Source organism: Juglans regia, chromosome 7, assembly GCF_001411555.2.
Source record: "Juglans regia cultivar Chandler chromosome 7, Walnut 2.0, whole genome shotgun sequence".
Classification (NCBI taxonomy): domain Eukaryota; kingdom Viridiplantae; phylum Streptophyta; class Magnoliopsida; order Fagales; family Juglandaceae; genus Juglans; species Juglans regia.
In genome coordinates, this window is record NC_049907.1 from 14867346 (window position 1) to 14875120 (window position 7775).

Sequence of the window (7775 nt, forward strand, 5' to 3'; positions counted from 1 at the left end):
TTTAAATATTTAAAATTATCTTATAATTAATTACTAAATCTTGCCATATTAGCAATATTATGCAGCGTTTGTACTCCACATGACTGACTTAAGAATATAAATCAAATCAAGTTTCGGACTCCTAATATTATTGCTCAAACTGAAAATAATATTTTCACTTCACACTTTGTATTATTCTATCTAATTATGAGGTGAGTGGACATGTTTTTCCGGTTAGTTGCTTTGTTTTGTTGGTCATATAATTCTTACTTTATAGCTGTAGAGATTGCATTCTTTATTTCTTTTGTCTCAACACTTTATTACCATTATTATTGAAAAAAATGATGAATTAGTTATATTCTAAATTTTGTGCCAAAGGCGTACACTGTGCTAAATAAATCTATTTCCGTGGTAGATAAACCCAACATAAAACTTTAATGAGACGATCAAGGAAAGAGCCAGAAATATAATTTAGGAGGCAATAATATGAAATAACATTTAAGACCTTCAAAGAGCAAAATAGACTTGGTTAAAAGATGATCGATGATAGAAATACTAAATTTTACCATGTACTAACCAAACGAGGAAGACTATTACCATCAAAAGGATTGTTAGAGAGCATGGCTCAGTAGCTACAACTGATCCTAATGAGATTTCAGAGGTATTCTACCAGTTTTATCAGGAATTCTTCCCATCCTCCAACCCTGAAAGAATTGAAGAATGTCTTAGCTCTATGACCCCAAAAGTGATTGAGGAGATGAACTCAAACCTGACCAAAAATTTACAATAGCAGAAATTTAAGAGGCCATTTTTTAGATAACTCCCATGAGTTCCCCTAGGCCAGATGGTTTTCCTGTAGCTTTCTTCCAAGCTCACTGGAACATTGTTGGAAATGTTGTGAGGGAAGGTGCTGAACTTGAGTTTCTCAATTCTTCTGGTGAGTTAGCACATATTAATGAGACATACATTGTGTTGATTCCAAAAGTTAAAAACTCTAAGAAAGTTAATGATTTCAGGCTAATCTCCTTATGTAATGTCTTTTATAAGATTATTTCAAAAGTTTTGGCCAATAGGTTGAAGAATATACTACATGATATTATCTCTCCCACACAAAGTATTTTTGTGCCAGGAAGATTATTCATGGATAATGTTATTGTAACTTATGTGGCTATGCACTATATGAATAACAGACTTTCAGGTCATTTAGGTTTTATGGCATTGAAACTTGACATGAGTAAGACATGATAGAGTGAAGTGCAATTTCTTAAGAGCTGTTATGGGAGGATGGGTTTTAATGGCAGATAGATTGATATGGTGATGAGATGTATTATTTATGTTTCCTATCTAGTTCTCATAAATGGTTCCCCTCAATGTTCTTTTAAGCCAACAAGAGGAATTAGGTAGGGTAATCCTCTCTCACCTTACCTTTTTATTCTTTGCTCTGAAGGTCTAAGCACACTTCTCAATCAGGCATAAGCATCAAGGATCATCACTGGCACACTCATTGCCAGAGGCAAATTATGTATTAACCACCTCTTTTTTGCAAATGATAGCTTGCTATTTTGTAGAGCAAATTCATTGGAGTGGAGCAGGTTGATAGATATTCCCAACACCTATGAGAAAGCATCTGGACAAAGACTTAGTAAATAAAAGACTTCTATTCAATTCAGTGCAAATACTAGCATTGCAAGTGTTAGATCCTCTTCTTCATATGAAAAGTACCTTGAATTACCAGCTCTTGTTGGTAGATCCCGAAACCAATCTTTCAAAAGTATATTGGATAGGGTGAGGAGCAGGATTAGCAATTGAAAGATCAAGTTTTTCTCATAGGCAAGCAAGGAAATTCTTCTTAAATTAGTGGTTCAAGCTCTACCTACTTACAATATGGATGTCTTCAAACTCCCAAAGTCCTTGCTTAAAGAAATCAATAGGGTGATGCACCATTACTGGTAGGGCCAACAACATAATGAGAGGAAGATCCATTGGGTTTCCTGGAGTCAAATGGGAAAGGCAAAGTTGGTAGGAGGCTTGGGGTTTCATGACCTGGAATGTTACAATTTGGCTTTACTAGCTAGACGAGGTTGGAGACTCATACAAAGGCCTAATTCTCTTGTTGCCCAAATCCTCAAGCTAAAGTATTTCCCTCATTCCTCATCCTTTCAAGCTAAACTTGGGTCCAGACCAAGGTTTTGAATTTCGTTCCGTACCGGCCGGTACGGTCGAAATTTTTCGTACCGGCCATCCGGCCGGTACAGGGACTATATACATTTCGTACCAGCCAAAATACCGGCCAGTACCGGACGTACCGGCCTAAATTTTGGCTTGTACCGGCCACAATTTCGGCCAGTGTTTTTTTTTTCTTTTTTTGTTTTTTCAAACTATAAGTTTATTTTTTAACCCTCGATTCAGACTAGACTATTTATAATTTATATATATATATTTATATATAATTTATTTATATATAGACTATTACTTTGAAATATAATTTTGAAATATAATTTATTTATATATCGACTATTCCGAAATGTTATCCCGAAATACTATCCTGAAACGGTACCGGTACCGAAATATTTCGTTCCAGTGCCTTGATCGGTACAGCGTCTGGTACGGTATTCAAAACATTGGTCCAGACCATCTTTTATTTGGAGAAGCATTGTTGCAGCTAGACATTTGGTGGAAGAATGTTCTTTTTTGGAGAATTGTAAATGGCCAACTGGCTAAAATTTGGAAAGACAACTGGCTATCTCAACCTACAACCTACAAAGTAAAATGTTATTCATACACTGGATGCAAATGCTCATGTAGCTGCCATTATTAAATCTGATTCTAAGCAATGGAATGTGGCACTTATTGAAGAAATATTCTCTAGCAGTGAAGCTGATATTATCGAGAGGATTCCTATTAGTCTCTCAAACACACTAGACAAATTGATTTGGAGATGTATTACTAATGGCCATTTTTTCTATGAAGAGTGCCTATCATCTACAAAAAGAACTCATTGATCAAGCAAAAGGGCAAGCTTCAAATTTTTTTCTCCAAGAAAGAGGACTAGACCAGCTAGTGGAAGCTCAAAATTTCTAATGCTACAAATATGTTTGTGTGGAGAGCATGCCTTGAGTCTTTTCAAAAAGAAAATCATTGGGTCACCAATTGTCCCATCTACCAAAAAGAAGAGGAGTCTGCAGTTAAGGATGTTTGGAGCTTTTGTTCTAAGAGTATTCAAAAGAGCACCCTATCTGCAGTATGTTTTAAGAGCCTATTTGAATCTATGATTACAGTCTTTGAGCAGGATGTTATGGAGGAATTTGTTGTAACAACAAGAAAGATTTTGATACAAGAGGATCCAAGTCAAATGATGCTAAGTTGTTAGATTGCATGTCGACTATGCTAAAACACCTTGAGGTGGCAGATCAACGTAAAAATGGCGGAAAATTGTGATATTTCCTTGATTGGGGTAGTTTTGGACTCATTTCGGTATTTTGGCCATAACTTTGGCTACAGGTATCATAATTGCGCATATGACCCCAATTCGGAAAACTCTTTTTGGTGCACATATCATGGTCACCCAGCTATGCTCGGTGTGTATCATTTTTTAGGCCAAATTTTACTATTTCCCCTCTGAATTCTTATTTTTAGCTACTTTTTGCCTTTTATGGTAATATTTCATTTATCGTTTAGAAAATGATTCTGAAGTCGATTTGGGCCAGATTTTTGGCATATTACATCTTTTATTATGTATTGATTTTTGGTGTGATTATTGAGATTTTTCTATTTTTGATAAAATTCTAATATGGTCGATTTTCAGCTATTACAGCTCGGCTTGTGGGTTGATTTGGTCATTTCTTGGATTTTGAAAATTTTGAATTGAACATCAGAGTCATTTTCTCTGTATTTTGGACGATTCTCTTGTCTTCATTCCTTGTGAATTATCTGTTGAAACTAGTCTATATAATAATCACTATTCTGTCCAGTGTCAAATTTGGCAGAGGAGAAATGAATTTGTCAGTAAAGGCCAGTTTCTTCTTCCTTCCTTTGTGATGCAGCAATCAAGATATATGGATTTCAAAGAAGTGTAGGCAGGGACCAGTCGACTAGGAGCTGAGATGACTACAAGGGTATGCAAATGAGAGCCTCCTCATGTAGGTTTTTAGAAAGTGAATTGGGCTGCAGCAATTAACAAGACTTTAGATAGAGTTAGCATTGGCATTATTGCTAGAGATTATGAACGTAAAGTAATGGCCACAAAAAGAATGTAGAGAGAATTTTTTCTTGATCCTATCTTAGCTGAATCTTTTGGAGCTTTACCGATTGCACTTTTTGCTGTTGAGATTGGATTAAGGAAGATCATATTGGAATGTGATGCTCTTCAAGTCATCAAGAGTATTACACTAGCTGGCTCTTTTTGGCATAGTTCAGGTGTTATTATTATTGATGTAAAACAACAGCTATCACTACTTGATAGTTGGTTTGCCCAACATATTAATAGGGAGGCAAATGTTGCTGCTCACATTTTAGCAAAGTCTTCTCTAGACTTATTAGAGAACACTATTGATACGGAAGACTATCTCTCGTGTATTCATTCCTTCCTTTGATGAAGGCTATCAATAATATATGAATTTTCTCTTAAAAAAAACATTTAAGACCTTCGTGTACCTCTTCTTGCTTGCGCAACAATATGGTGTGACAATCTAAGTTACTTAGCCCATGGTTTAAATCTAATTTTTTTATGTTAGGTCCAAACATATCGAGGTTAACTTTCATTTTATACGTAAAATGGCATTGAATAAAGACGTGCATTCAATCCATTTCCACTCTCGAGGAGATAAACATACATCTTTATAGAAGGCCTGGTTTCTCCACTATTTTCGTTGCTAAAAAGCAAGCTCATGGTTTGTTCTCTCCCCATTTGCTTGAGAGAGTATGTTAGTCAGACCTTATCAGCTTGAGAAGTAGGCCAAGGGATATTAGAGACAAAAAGAAAATCAATCAATAGAAGATCATGAAGATAAAGTTTTGATAAGTTGCATTCTATTGGTTGTAATCTATTAAGTTATAATCTTGTTTTTCAAGCTGGTTGTAAGTCAAGTAGGATTCAAATTGTATAACCAATATATTGATCAATACATCAAAATTTTGCTTGCATTGTACCAAAACATTTTCTTCTATTTGCTTTCAATTACATCTCCCCCTCGTTATAAAAATCTCCTTCTCTAAATTCATGCACAACTTTGTCGACCATGCAGGGGTACTTATTCTTCATTTATTCTTACATATTCCAAATAACTTCCTCAGTTGCATGATTCCACCATAGTACTTTGACTAAGAAATTGACTTCGTTCTTAGTTCATGCTACTTCATGTGGTCCAACATTTGCATTGGTGCTTCTTCATAGGTAAGATTTTTCTTAACTTGTAGTGACTCACGAACAATGTGTGGGAAGGGTTAAAGAGATACCTCTTGATCAGCATGACAACTTGAAATAAATTGTGAACTGTAGATAATTTTGCTAGTAATGTAGCACAATAAGCTAATATGCTGATTGTTTCTAAAATTTCGAAAGGCGCTATGAACCTTAGGTTTAGCTTTCCCTTTTTCTCAAACCTCTCAACACCTTTTATTATTGTTATTTTTATGAATACTCCGTCTCCGACCTTAAATTCTAGTTCTCTTTGGTGGTAGTTGGAGTAATTCTTTTGCCAACTTTGAGCGTTAAACAATCTTTAAGCAATGTGATCTTCCTGCAGCCCATTGCACGATTTCAACCCTAAAATCTTCTTTTCTCCCACTTCATTCAATAAAGTGGAGATCAATATTTTCGATCATCCATACATGGCCTCCTCATTTGATGCCATCTCTTGATTGAAAATTGTTGTTGTAGACGAACTTGACCAAGGAACTGTCGATGACCCAATAGGGTACTAGTTAAAGGTTTGTACTATATATTGGAAATATAGGTTTATGTGATGTATTAATATAAGCCTTAAAAGAGAAGTAAAATAGAGGAACAAATGGTAAATGGAAATCTACCACCTATTAAATGCTCAAATGCCTATAATTAACTTGTAGTCTAAAATATAAAATAAGATTAATGAAAGAGAAATGATTTTTACAAGCACTTGCGCCTCATGCAATTCAAAAGAAAAGTTTCCCAATCCAATGGCCACAATAGTGTGAATTTGGAGTGTCGAACCCAGGACGTTCGGTTTATACATGAACTCGCCCTAGGACTATGTATACTACGCCACCCCTTGGGGTTCTCTAGTATCTTAGGTCTAATTATATACTAACACTAAGACTGTTTTAAATTGCTTAAGATTTTTCTAAGCCTAAACTAACTAAAACCAAACAGTTCTGCGATTGTTTCCATGTGCTGTTAAAAGACATTTTATGCATGATAAGCTAGCTTTTGAATGGGACAAATAAAGCTAAAACCAATTTAATTACTAATGACATGGGGGGGAGGAGTCAGTGAACTGATATTAATTGAACCATGGCAAAAGAAAGAAAATCAAAGGGAAAGATGTGAGAGCTGAGACTTTGGGAGAGATATTTGATATACCCTTGCAAATGGAGGCACAATTCTGAACAAAATAGCCTATTTTAAATAGGTGTGCCTAAATTTTATAAAACGTTGTATCATTTAGTACTAGTTTCATAACTCCTGGAAATCGGTTTATGCATGCTTCGTTTTATTTCAATACTAGTAGCTCTGCTTACTTTTACTTTGCTTTGTTAAAAGTAATTTCCTTCACCATGCTATAGCCAGCGTTGAACCTACTTAAGTTTGCATGATTTTTTATTCATTGTTACATAGCTTTATTTGTGATGGTTGACTTCTTAGATTTACATCTACTATGTTTTGTAAGGCACTATAAGTTTTTTTCCTTTTTTTTGTTCCTTTCACCTTCATTCCCTACTTGTTGAGTAGTAGCCTCTTGATATTAAAATTAAAAAACAGCCACCCATCCCTTCCAACCCCCCGTTTGCTCCTATCCGCCTCTCATGCCCCACCGTCCCATTTCCAATATCATTATGTTAATAGGCTTTTTTTTCCCCGGCTTTTTCTAGTTTTTCCTCTTCTTTAGTCAGTTTAGTCCCAATCTACTACTTTCAGGTGACCAAATGTCAACACGCGCCCCACCATGCTACTTTCTTCTACCCATTGATCTACCGATACAAAAGCTCAACATGTGAGGCTCACTTGCCTACTTTCCGGTGATTGAATGTCTACACACGCCCCACCACGCTACTTTCCACCCCTCAATCTACAGATACAAAAAGCTCAACGTGTGAGGCTCGCTTGCAACCTAGTTCATGCATGCGTGACCACTATGCACCGCCGTGCCATAACGTCTCTGATGGCTACACGCACTATGCCATAAATTCACCGTCCACAAATCAACTAGATCTAACCCACTTCATCCCAAAACCACTAGCACGTTGACCTACAAGTTCTGTGATAGCCGCATTTAACCTTTTTCAATCGCCGGAGATTTGGGCTAGTTGATACCACCTATCCATCTATGTTATGGCTAGTTTTTTGCATTGAACTTGTTGCGGTGGAGTGTTTGTTGGGGAACTTCAATTCACTCCTTCCTATCTCGATCCTTTTATGCTAATGAATTGCTTGCTTTAAAAAAAATACTAACCAAGATTGGAATGACTACTTGGCAACGTAATGATAAGAGTGTACTGAGGGTTAATGCATGCATGCATGCAAGTGACTCAACTTTTTCTTTCCCTCTCCTCCCTAGCTACTCACTTTTTATCCCTTTTTTTTCTTTGATCTCTCTCCA